The sequence below is a fragment of the Gracilinanus agilis genome, chromosome 4 (assembly GCF_016433145.1).
Source record: "Gracilinanus agilis isolate LMUSP501 chromosome 4, AgileGrace, whole genome shotgun sequence".
Lineage (NCBI taxonomy): Eukaryota > Metazoa > Chordata > Mammalia > Didelphimorphia > Didelphidae > Gracilinanus > Gracilinanus agilis.
Genome location: NC_058133.1, coordinates 177,182,693 through 177,195,374, shown reverse-complemented (window position 1 = coordinate 177,195,374; position 12,682 = coordinate 177,182,693). Strand labels below are relative to the sequence as shown.

Genomic DNA, 12,682 nt, shown 5'->3' with positions numbered 1-12,682 from the left:
CCTGGACCAATCTTCTCACTCTTGGAGAAAACAAAGGGATTACCTCTTGTGAGGGGAGGAATGGAGAAAGGAGAAAGGTAGAGGAAGAGAAAGGAAAGGAAGGTAGAGTCCCCAGCCCCCGCAGGGGGAAATTGACCAGAGCCCTTCAGGGCTCAAATAAAAGATCAGAGAGCAATTTAGGGTTTAGAATAGCTGGGTTTTATTTTAATTAGAAAAGGGAAAGGTTAGGTAGGGGAAAAGGGTAGAGAGAGTCCAGGATCAAAGAGAGTCAACCAGCCTCCGAGCTGGAGAAAGCAGAGAGGCAGAAAAAAGGGCCAAACTTTCTCTTTTATACTTTCTCCAACACCTCCCACAAAGGAAGTGGGAGCTGTCCAGGGAAGTTGTAAAAGGGAGTCCTGGGAGTTGTAGTCTCCCAGGGCTTAAAATAACTTTAAATGCCACACTCTTTTTGACCAATTCCATTTCTTAATTGTTTCTCAATAAAGAAGGATTGGTCCTGAGCTCAATCAAATAGTAGGCAATAATTTTATCTAGACAATTTCTAGGTTTGGTCATCACTCTTTTCTTTTCTTTTTTTTTCTAAACTTTCTGTGTTAAAATCTATTCTAAGAATAGATTCCAAAGCAGAAGAACAGCAAGGGCTTAGCAACCTAGGGTTAAATGAGGTCACCCAGGGTCATACAGCTAGGATCTGAGGTTGTAAGAATTTATTTGGGATAAGGGTTCTTTTCCTGAGCTTGTGTTTCCTACCTCTTAATTAGCTATCACCAATTAAAATGTCTCAAGATGGCTAAGGAAGGGGCTGAATAATGAGCTCCAAAAAATCTATTTATTAGACTACCTGACACAGCTCAGGTCGTTCCTGGTTTTTGAGAGATAGCCATGGAGACCTATATCATTTTATAGATTATGAGGCTAGCCTAACCAATAAACCTGACATAATCAATAAACTTATTTTCTTGCCCAAAAATCAGTTTCTAGAGATATTTTTAATCATTACAATTTGAACCTAGGATTTCCCAGCTCTAGGGATGGCTTTCTATCCACTGGACCATCTAGCTGCCCCTGGTCATCATTCATAATCTGTTACCCTAAGAAAGATCAAGGACCATAAGAATTTTCAGTTTTACTGAAAAAGATTTTCCTTTCTTCCACAGAGGACACCAGATTTCTGTGGCTTTGCATACCAAACAGGATTTTATTCAGAAGCAAACTGGAAAATAATTTAATATCTAGAAGATGAAGGTTGACAAGACTGGACTAATGAAAAGGGAATATTAATCTGACAGCAGAGTCTAAGAATATTAGTTAGAGCAGGGGGAATAAAGGTCAAACCAGTTGATTTTGATTATTATCCTGGAAGAGAGCTTTTATACAATAGCCAGACTTGTTGACCTCTCTTTGCTTCTTTCTGGACTTTTATCTCCTCACTTGGCTTCTAAAACATTACTTTCCCAAGAGTCTCTCCCAGCCTTTCGGAGCTTCCCATCTTTCTTTGCTAATTCTTTGTCTCAAGGTTCCTTTCATCGACCTTTTTGTAGTCATGGTACTATTTCCCTGGCCCTACTTTTTTCACTCACTATTACCACATACCAGGTCTTGCTCCATTTCTCTAACTTCTGATGGCCTTGTCTCAGCCCTCCTTTTTTTTTGGCTTGTCTTTATATCTAGCTATGTTAACCACTTCTTTCTTCCTGCCTGCCTCCCTACTTACTACCTTCCTTCAGTCTTTCCCTACAAACATGCCCCTGTCTTCCCATCCTCAAAAAACCCTCACTTGATCCTTTTATCCCAAATAACTATCCTCTCATATCTCTCCTGCTTTTTCTGACTAAACTTCTACAGAAGACCTCTACTTCCTCTACTCTTACTCTTCTTAACTCCCTACAATCTGGTTTCCATTCAACTGAAACTGCTTTCTCAACAGTTACACAATATGCTCTAAATCAGGGATGGGCAAACTTTTTAAAGAGGGGACCAAAGGAAAGGAAATGCTCATCTGTCAGTCTGTTTCTAAGGCAACTCTTTTGAAGTTTCATTGTGTTATATTTGTCAGATTAGGAATAATGTCCCCAGGTCAGATAGAACATTTCAGGGTCTCCCCACCCCCCATCTGGCCCTTGGGCTGTAGTTTGCCCATCAATGATCTAAATTATCAAACTGAATAGTCCTTTCTTAAACTTCATCTTTTTTTGACCTCTCTGTAGTCTTTGACACCATAGTAATACCCTCTTCTCCTGGATAGTGTTCTTTTCTCTAGGTTTTTGGGACTCTACTCTTTATTAGTTCTTCTCCTACTTATCTGACCATTCCTTCTCAGTCTATCTTGCTAAATCCATTCAGGTCATGCCCTATAACCAATGTGTCTTGAAAGGCTCTGTTCTGGATCCTCCTCTATTTTCCCTCTGCCTTATTTGACTTGGTAATCTCATCAGCTCCCATGAATTTACTTATTTTTTTGTGCAGATTATTCTGTGCTGTGTTTATCCAATCTAAACCTTTTCCCTGACCTCTAAGCTCCCATCTCCAACTTACTAATAGGCATCTTAAGCTTAAAAGGCTGAACTTTGTCTTTCCTACAAAACCCTCTTCTTAACCTTCTTATTACTATTGAGGATACCACCATCCTTTAAGTCATATAAACTCAAAACCTAGGCATCATCTTTGACTTCTCCCACTCTCTCACTGTCTCAAATCCAATGTGTTTATCAAGTCTTGTCAAGTCTACTCTCAAAATGTCATTAATTTATGGCCCCTTCTCCGGTGTGACTGGGCTAAGAATATTTGTCTTCCATCCTTCAGTAGTCATCCTTCACTTGCTGACTCTTCTGCCATCTTCTTATCCTCCATCTAGCCTCTTTCCTACCATCCCCAATCATTTACAATCTAGCTTCTCAGGGCTTTCATATACAGGTAGGGCAAAATGGCACCACCAAAATGGGAACAGGAGGTGCTGTGTTCAAATCTGGCCTCACATACTTCCTAGATGTGCAACCCTAGGCAAGTCACTTAACCCCCATTGCCATTCTTCTGCCTTGGACCCAACATATAGTATTTATTCTAAGAGAGAAGCTTAGGTTTGGGTTTTTTTAATGGTATCTGGCATTTGGCAGATTCTTCTTAATCTTCTATTTCCTATACCCCCCTTCTCTTGCTCTTCCATCTATCCACTACCTGTTGCCACCTACAAGAGGAAAAGTGAGTCTATCTTCTATGGATTCTACTTCCTCACTGATAGCTTATGGGGATTGCCTGGCATGGCTCTCCCCAAGGGAGGCAACTTCCCAGTGGAGATTAGGACCTTGCCTCCCAACTTGGCCCCCAGCTAACAGTTCTGACCATTTCTTACTTCCCCTCCTCCCCCCTGCTTAATGAGCTCTCAAGCACTGCTAGCATCAGGTACAAATTCCACTCTTCGGCACTACATGATATAACACAACATAAACACTCTCATGCCAGCCTCCCTTTCCATTCTCATTACACATAACTACCCTTATATACTACAAACTCCAGCCAGAATGAACTCCCTGCCTTTCCTTGATCAAAAACAGCATCTCCCCTTGCCTTTGCATACGACCACTTGTCACCTCTTGGAAGGCTCTCCCTATTAATTTGGTCCAGTCTCTTGGGTCCAGGCTCCCACAATGGCTCTGCCCAAATGCAGGGTCCACAAGAAACCATTCCCCATTTCCCCAATTGGGAATGACCCCATTCTCTGTCTATACTCTCATTGTTCCACATCTTTCCATTTTCCCCTTACGGAAGTGAAGTTTCTAAAAGACACATGGTGTGTGTGTGTATGTGTCTATGTGTGTGAGTTTTATAGCGGTCTTGGACTGTGTACTTCTCAGGAGATTCTAACAAATGCCCCAGGCAGAGTGGAGGCTTCCAAAGTACTAGTCAAAGGTCTGGGTGTGTGTTTGAAGTTATCAGTTGATCAAGGTGTCTGGCTGGAGGGAGGGAGTATGTTAATTTTGACCAGGGTGTCTGGAAGGGTCCAGGCAGGCAGGGGTCTTCCAGCTGTGGCCAGGGGTCTGCCAAGGCCTTTGTTTCTCTGTCAGAGGGGTTGTGGAGCCTTGTTGGGGAGTGCCTGGGTGCTGGGTGTCCTTGTTGTGGAGGCAGCGCTGTGTGTCAACAAGTGACCCTGAGTGTGAGGGGTGTGGGCTGGGGAGTGCTGGGGCCATGTTGGAGCTGTTGATTAAGACTATACTTTCAGGGATCATTTCTATAGTATGTTACTAGAGAATTGTGGCTGAAAGTGTAGCACGGAGGTAACCACGAGGAGGAGCTGTAGTGTTCTCTTCTGAGCGTGAAGCTGGCTTGTGGTGCTGCTTTTTAGCAGCTGCTGCCTGCCATTGATGATCGTTCTTCTCTGCTCTTGAGCAGAGTGAGAGGAAGAGAACGCAAGCTGAGTGGCTCCTCTTCTGAATTTGCTTGTTAAAAGAAAAGCAGGTTCTTGTAGTCTTGCAGTGTGTTTCCTATTGGGGAACCACCTCTAACCTAGTACATTGGCACTCTTCTCTTTTCCATCTGTCACTCCCTCCCTGAACAGAAGAGGATGGCTCACCCACCCACCCACCAAACCTCTGGCAGCCAGGCAGAATAGAATGGGAGGACCGTTTTACCTTGATCACCACCTGGTGGCCACCCAGCAGGATGAACATATATTGTCCCCTAAGTATGAGATCCATTGAATGGACCAAATAGAAATTGATGGTTTTATGAGCCATCTCATCTCAAGTGAGAAATAGCAAAACAAACTTAAGGCATCTCAGAACCAAAGTAATTGTCTTGGGAAATAGGTCAAGGAGAAGAAATTTAAGAAATATTTTAATACTGTCCTGAGCACCATGACCACAAAAATTGCCTAGATACTCCCAAGCCAAGAAAAGTGTCCGGATCTCTTAGAATCAGAGACCAAAGTGTAAGCAGGGGTAAAAATCCACCAAAATCCCAAAATGAAACTCTTGAAGTGAAGGAAGATGAAGATGCAGGGGTAAAAGGAGAAAAGATACAGGGAGGTGGGGGGGAAGGGAAGAAAGAGGAGGAAATGAGAGGAAAAAGGAGCAAGAAAAGGAGAAGTCATCCTAAAACAAGAGTAGACTTGGCATTGGTGATGGAGGTTAGGGTTAGAGCAGAGAGCAGTCATGGCCAAAGTAAAATTGAAGTCATTTCCATCTTTTAATTTCTTTTTTCAAATAAAAGTAACTGCTATCTGGGGCTTTGTTCTTTTATGTTACCAGAAATTCTTTCTGTATCCCTTCCATTTCCCTTCCCAGGGAGCCAATGCATATAAAGAATAATACTCTTGGGGCAGCTGGGTAGCTCAGTGGAATGAGAGTCAGACCTAGAGATGGGGAGGTCCTAGGTTCAAATCCGGACTCAGGCACTTCCCAGCTGTGTGACCCTGGGCAAGTTACTTGACTCCCATCACCCACCCTTACCACTCTTCCACCTAGGAGCCAATACACAGAAGTTAAGGGTTTAAAAAAAAAAAAAAAAAAATACTCTTAAAAGAAGGGGGAAAATTAGTTGGAATGAAGAGAAAAGATTGAACAAAGGCAATGGATACCTCAAACATAATTAATTTCTTCCCAGTAATTCATCTCCAAGGTCAGACCTGGGGAACAAGAGGCAAAAATCACACCTATGTACTCCTCCTATTGGGTGGTATCTGAGAGGGACAGAGAGGTTTGGCCCAGGGCCAGGAGAGGCTGGGCAAGGTCATGGGAGCAGTGGTTGCATCTAGGAGAGTATTGAGGAGCTCTCTCCACTGGTCAGACCCTGTAGGATGGTAGAGGATGGCTGGACTGCCTTACCTCTGGCTGGAAGGGAGAAAGGAAGTTCCAGGTTAGCTAGACCACCATCCCCCTATACATACTGTCCCCTCTCCCTACCTCCTACTCCTCCCATCCTAACCACACACTCCAGCTCCTCAGGGCTTTGTCATGGGTTTTAGGGGGAAAGGCACATCTGGAGCCTTCCCCCTGAACCCTCCTCTTTCCTATGTCATCTTTCTCCTCCTGGGCACTGCCTGTTGCCACCTAGAGCTGGCCCACCAGCTTGGTCTTCTGTGTAGTCTATCTCCCCCACTGATATCTCAGGAGCCCCTGCCTCCCTCTCACCCCAGCCCCAGCTCCCAGGCCCAACCACTTCTTGCTGCTTGACTCAAGAAGATCAGGAGTTCCCAGCTTCAGTCAGCATCCACTACAACCTGCACTCTTTGGCATGTCTGGAACAACTTAAACAATCTTAGCTTCCCTTTCCAGCCCTCATGACACATGGCTCCCCCTCATGCTCTCCAAACTCTGCCTTTCCCTGGTCACAAAACTGCATCTTCCCCTGCCTTTTGCACATGAGCCCTCCTATTCCCTGGAAGGTTCTCCCTCTTGGTTTGGTCCAGCCTTTTGATACCCCAGGCTCCCACAATGGCTCAGCCCAAGTGGATGGTCCATCCACAATCAGGAGTGATCCCATCCCTCCTTTGTCCATGCTGAGCCTCCTTGTAGAAGTGAAGTTTCCCAGTGGTGAGGAGTGTGTGTGTGTGTGTGTGTGTGTGTGTGTGTGTGTGTTTTGGTGGTTTTGGACTGTGTATCTCCATCTGGGTTTTAGAGAGTACCTGACACAGTAGGCACTTCATAGAGGTTGATTGATTGATTGATTGATTGATGAGTTGATTGTGGTGGTCTTGATCTAGGTGTCTGGCTGGAGGGAGGGAGTATGTTAATTTTGACCAGGGTGTCTGGAAGGGTCCAGGCAGGCAGGGGTCTTCCAGCTGTGGCCAGGGGTCTGCCAAGGCCTTTGTTTCTCTGTCAGAGGGGTTGTGGAGCCTTGTTGGGGAGTGCCTGGGTGCTGGGTGTCCTTGTTGTGGAGGCAGCGCTGTGTGTCAACAAGTGACCCTGAGTGTGAGGGGTGTGGGCTGGGGAGTGCTGGGGCCATGTTGGAGCTGTTGATTAAGACTATACTTTCAGGGATCATTTCTATAGTATGTTACTAGAGAATTGTGGCTGAAAGTGTAGCACGGAGGTAACCACGAGGAGGAGCTGTAGTGTTCTCTTCTGAGCGTGAAGCTGGCTTGTGGTGCTGCTTTTTAGCAGCTGCTGCCTGCCATTGATGATCGTTCTTCTCTGCTCTTGAGCAGAGTGAGAGGAAGAGAACGCAAGCTGAGTGGCTCCTCTTCTGAATTTGCTTGTTAAAAGAAAAGCAGGTTCTTGTAGTCTTGCAGTGTGTTTCCTATTGGGGAACCACCTCTAACCTAGTACATTGGCACTCTTCTCTTTTCCATCTGTCACTCCCTCCCTGAACAGAAGAGGATGGCTCACCCACCCACCCACCAAACCTCTGGCAGCCAGGCAGAATAGAATGGGAGGACCGTTTTACCTTGATCACCACCTGGTGGCCACCCAGCAGGATGAACATATATTGTCCCCTAAGTATGAGATCCATTGAATGGACCAAATAGAAATTGATGGTTTTATGAGCCATCTCATCTCAAGTGAGAAATAGCAAAACAAACTTAAGGCATCTCAGAACCAAAGTAATTGTCTTGGGAAATAGGTCAAGGAGAAGAAATTTAAGAAATATTTTAATACTGTCCTGAGCACCATGACCACAAAAATTGCCTAGATACTCCCAAGCCAAGAAAAGTGTCCGGATCTCTTAGAATCAGAGACCAAAGTGTAAGCAGGGGTAAAAATCCACCAAAATCCCAAAATGAAACTCTTGAAGTGAAGGAAGATGAAGATGCAGGGGTAAAAGGAGAAAAGATACAGGGAGGTGGGGGGGAAGGGAAGAAAGAGGAGGAAATGAGAGGAAAAAGGAGCAAGAAAAGGAGAAGTCATCCTAAAACAAGAGTAGACTTGGCATTGGTGATGGAGGTTAGGGTTAGAGCAGAGAGCAGTCATGGCCAAAGTAAAATTGAAGTCATTTCCATCTTTTAATTTCTTTTTTCAAATAAAAGTAACTGCTATCTGGGGCTTTGTTCTTTTATGTTACCAGAAATTCTTTCTGTATCCCTTCCATTTCCCTTCCCAGGGAGCCAATGCATATAAAGAATAATACTCTTGGGGCAGCTGGGTAGCTCAGTGGAATGAGAGTCAGACCTAGAGATGGGGAGGTCCTAGGTTCAAATCCGGACTCAGGCACTTCCCAGCTGTGTGACCCTGGGCAAGTTACTTGACTCCCATCACCCACCCTTACCACTCTTCCACCTAGGAGCCAATACACAGAAGTTAAGGGTTTAAAAAAAAAAAAAAAAAAATACTCTTAAAAGAAGGGGGAAAATTAGTTGGAATGAAGAGAAAAGATTGAACAAAGGCAATGGATACCTCAAACATAATTAATTTCTTCCCAGTAATTCATCTCCAAGGTCAGACCTGGGGAACAAGAGGCAAAAATCACACCTATGTACTCCTCCTATTGGGTGGTATCTGAGAGGGACAGAGAGGTTTGGCCCAGGGCCAGGAGAGGCTGGGCAAGGTCATGGGAGCAGTGGTTGCATCTAGGAGAGTATTGAGGAGCTCTCTCCACTGGTCAGACCCTGTAGGATGGTAGAGGATGGCTGGACTGCCTTACCTCTGGCTGGAAGGGAGAAAGGAAGTTCCAGGTTAGCTAGACCACCATCCCCCTATACATACTGTCCCCTCTCCCTACCTCCTACTCCTCCCATCCTAACCACACACTCCAGCTCCTCAGGGCTTTGTCATGGGTTTTAGGGGGAAAGGCACATCTGGAGCCTTCCCCCTGAACCCTCCTCTTTCCTATGTCATCTTTCTCCTCCTGGGCACTGCCTGTTGCCACCTAGAGCTGGCCCACCAGCTTGGTCTTCTGTGTAGTCTATCTCCCCCACTGATATCTCAGGAGCCCCTGCCTCCCTCTCACCCCAGCCCCAGCTCCCAGGCCCAACCACTTCTTGCTGCTTGACTCAAGAAGATCAGGAGTTCCCAGCTTCAGTCAGCATCCACTACAACCTGCACTCTTTGGCATGTCTGGAACAACTTAAACAATCTTAGCTTCCCTTTCCAGCCCTCATGACACATGGCTCCCCCTCATGCTCTCCAAACTCTGCCTTTCCCTGGTCACAAAACTGCATCTTCCCCTGCCTTTTGCACATGAGCCCTCCTATTCCCTGGAAGGTTCTCCCTCTTGGTTTGGTCCAGCCTTTTGATACCCCAGGCTCCCACAATGGCTCAGCCCAAGTGGATGGTCCATCCACAATCAGGAGTGATCCCATCCCTCCTTTGTCCATGCTGAGCCTCCTTGTAGAAGTGAAGTTTCCCAGTGGTGAGGAGTGTGTGTGTGTGTGTGTGTGTGTGTGTGTGTGTGTGTTTTGGTGGTTTTGGACTGTGTATCTCCATCTGGGTTTTAGAGAGTACCTGACACAGTAGGCACTTCATAGAGGTTGATTGATTGATTGATTGATTGATGAGTTGATTGTGGTGGTCTTGATCTAGGTGTCTGGCTGGAGGGAGGGAGTATGTTAATTTTGACCAGGGTGTCTGGAAGGGTCCAGGCAGGCAGGGGTCTTCCAGCTGTGGCCAGGGGTCTGCCAAGGCCTTTGTTTCTCTGTCAGAGGGGTTGTGGAGCCTTGTTGGGGAGTGCCTGGGTGCTGGGTGTCCTTGTTGTGGAGGCAGCGCTGTGTGTCAACAAGTGACCCTGAGTGTGAGGGGTGTGGGCTGGGGAGTGCTGGGGCCATGTTGGAGCTGTTGATTAAGACTATACTTTCAGGGATCATTTCTATAGTATGTTACTAGAGAATTGTGGCTGAAAGTGTAGCACGGAGGTAACCACGAGGAGGAGCTGTAGTGTTCTCTTCTGAGCGTGAAGCTGGCTTGTGGTGCTGCTTTTTAGCAGCTGCTGCCTGCCATTGATGATCGTTCTTCTCTGCTCTTGAGCAGAGTGAGAGGAAGAGAACGCAAGCTGAGTGGCTCCTCTTCTGAATTTGCTTGTTAAAAGAAAAGCAGGTTCTTGTAGTCTTGCAGTGTGTTTCCTATTGGGGAACCACCTCTAACCTAGTACATTGGCACTCTTCTCTTTTCCATCTGTCACTCCCTCCCTGAACAGAAGAGGATGGCTCACCCACCCACCCACCAAACCTCTGGCAGCCAGGCAGAATAGAATGGGAGGACCGTTTTACCTTGATCACCACCTGGTGGCCACCCAGCAGGATGAACATATATTGTCCCCTAAGTATGAGATCCATTGAATGGACCAAATAGAAATTGATGGTTTTATGAGCCATCTCATCTCAAGTGAGAAATAGCAAAACAAACTTAAGGCATCTCAGAACCAAAGTAATTGTCTTGGGAAATAGGTCAAGGAGAAGAAATTTAAGAAATATTTTAATACTGTCCTGAGCACCATGACCACAAAAATTGCCTAGATACTCCCAAGCCAAGAAAAGTGTCCGGATCTCTTAGAATCAGAGACCAAAGTGTAAGCAGGGGTAAAAATCCACCAAAATCCCAAAATGAAACTCTTGAAGTGAAGGAAGATGAAGATGCAGGGGTAAAAGGAGAAAAGATACAGGGAGGTGGGGGGGAAGGGAAGAAAGAGGAGGAAATGAGAGGAAAAAGGAGCAAGAAAAGGAGAAGTCATCCTAAAACAAGAGTAGACTTGGCATTGGTGATGGAGGTTAGGGTTAGAGCAGAGAGCAGTCATGGCCAAAGTAAAATTGAAGTCATTTCCATCTTTTAATTTCTTTTTTCAAATAAAAGTAACTGCTATCTGGGGCTTTGTTCTTTTATGTTACCAGAAATTCTTTCTGTATCCCTTCCATTTCCCTTCCCAGGGAGCCAATGCATATAAAGAATAATACTCTTGGGGCAGCTGGGTAGCTCAGTGGAATGAGAGTCAGACCTAGAGATGGGGAGGTCCTAGGTTCAAATCCGGACTCAGGCACTTCCCAGCTGTGTGACCCTGGGCAAGTTACTTGACTCCCATCACCCACCCTTACCACTCTTCCACCTAGGAGCCAATACACAGAAGTTAAGGGTTTAAAAAAAAAAAAAAAAAAATACTCTTAAAAGAAGGGGGAAAATTAGTTGGAATGAAGAGAAAAGATTGAACAAAGGCAATGGATACCTCAAACATAATTAATTTCTTCCCAGTAATTCATCTCCAAGGTCAGACCTGGGGAACAAGAGGCAAAAATCACACCTATGTACTCCTCCTATTGGGTGGTATCTGAGAGGGACAGAGAGGTTTGGCCCAGGGCCAGGAGAGGCTGGGCAAGGTCATGGGAGCAGTGGTTGCATCTAGGAGAGTATTGAGGAGCTCTCTCCACTGGTCAGACCCTGTAGGATGGTAGAGGATGGCTGGACTGCCTTACCTCTGGCTGGAAGGGAGAAAGGAAGTTCCAGGTTAGCTAGACCACCATCCCCCTATACATACTGTCCCCTCTCCCTACCTCCTACTCCTCCCATCCTAACCACACACTCCAGCTCCTCAGGGCTTTGTCATGGGTTTTAGGGGGAAAGGCACATCTGGAGCCTTCCCCCTGAACCCTCCTCTTTCCTATGTCATCTTTCTCCTCCTGGGCACTGCCTGTTGCCACCTAGAGCTGGCCCACCAGCTTGGTCTTCTGTGTAGTCTATCTCCCCCACTGATATCTCAGGAGCCCCTGCCTCCCTCTCACCCCAGCCCCAGCTCCCAGGCCCAACCACTTCTTGCTGCTTGACTCAAGAAGATCAGGAGTTCCCAGCTTCAGTCAGCATCCACTACAACCTGCACTCTTTGGCATGTCTGGAACAACTTAAACAATCTTAGCTTCCCTTTCCAGCCCTCATGACACATGGCTCCCCCTCATGCTCTCCAAACTCTGCCTTTCCCTGGTCACAAAACTGCATCTTCCCCTGCCTTTTGCACATGAGCCCTCCTATTCCCTGGAAGGTTCTCCCTCTTGGTTTGGTCCAGCCTTTTGATACCCCAGGCTCCCACAATGGCTCAGCCCAAGTGGATGGTCCATCCACAATCAGGAGTGATCCCATCCCTCCTTTGTCCATGCTGAGCCTCCTTGTAGAAGTGAAGTTTCCCAGTGGTGAGGAGTGTGTGTGTGTGTGTGTGTGTGTGTGTGTGTGTGTGTTTTGGTGGTTTTGGACTGTGTATCTCCATCTGGGTTTTAGAGAGTACCTGACACAGTAGGCACTTCATAGAGGTTGATTGATTGATTGATTGATTGATGAGTTGATTGTGGTGGTCTTGATCTAGGTGTCTGGCTGGAGGGAGGGAGTATGTTAATTTTGACCAGGGTGTCTGGAAGGGTCCAGGCAGGCAGGGGTCTTCCAGCTGTGGCCAGGGGTCTGCCAAGGCCTTTGTTTCTCTGTCAGAGGGGTTGTGGAGCCTTGTTGGGGAGTGCCTGGGTGCTGGGTGTCCTTGTTGTGGAGGCAGCGCTGTGTGTCAACAAGTGACCCTGAGTGTGAGGGGTGTGGGCTGGGGAGTGCTGGGGCCATGTTGGAGCTGTTGATTAAGACTATACTTTCAGGGATCATTTCTATAGTATGTTACTAGAGAATTGTGGCTGAAAGTGTAGCACGGAGGTAACCACGAGGAGGAGCTGTAGTGTTCTCTTCTGAGCGTGAAGCTGGCTTGTGGTGCTGCTTTTTAGCAGCTGCTGCCTGCCATTGATGATCGTTCTTCCCTGCTCTTGAGCAGGGTGAGAGGAAGAGAACGCAAGCTGAGTGGT

The 12,682-nt window shown here is 46.4% G+C and overlaps 4 non-coding genes across 4 annotated transcripts; all 4 read left to right on the top strand.

Moving 5' to 3' along the window:
• The first annotated feature begins 4,200 nt into the window (after positions 1 to 4,200).
• LOC123248300 lies at positions 4,201 to 4,417 on the top strand. The gene has a single exon (XR_006506346.1). It is a non-coding gene; the product is annotated as a small nucleolar RNA U3 (small nucleolar RNA).
• Positions 4,418 to 6,955: 2,538 nt separating this feature from the next.
• LOC123248299 lies at positions 6,956 to 7,172 on the top strand. The gene has a single exon (XR_006506345.1). It is a non-coding gene; the product is annotated as a small nucleolar RNA U3 (small nucleolar RNA).
• A 2,538-nt stretch (positions 7,173 to 9,710) lies between these two features.
• Positions 9,711 to 9,927, top strand: LOC123248298. Its single transcript, XR_006506344.1, has one exon. It is a non-coding gene; the product is annotated as a small nucleolar RNA U3 (small nucleolar RNA).
• Positions 9,928 to 12,465: 2,538 nt separating this feature from the next.
• Positions 12,466 to 12,682, top strand: LOC123248297. The gene has a single exon (XR_006506343.1). It is a non-coding gene; the product is annotated as a small nucleolar RNA U3 (small nucleolar RNA).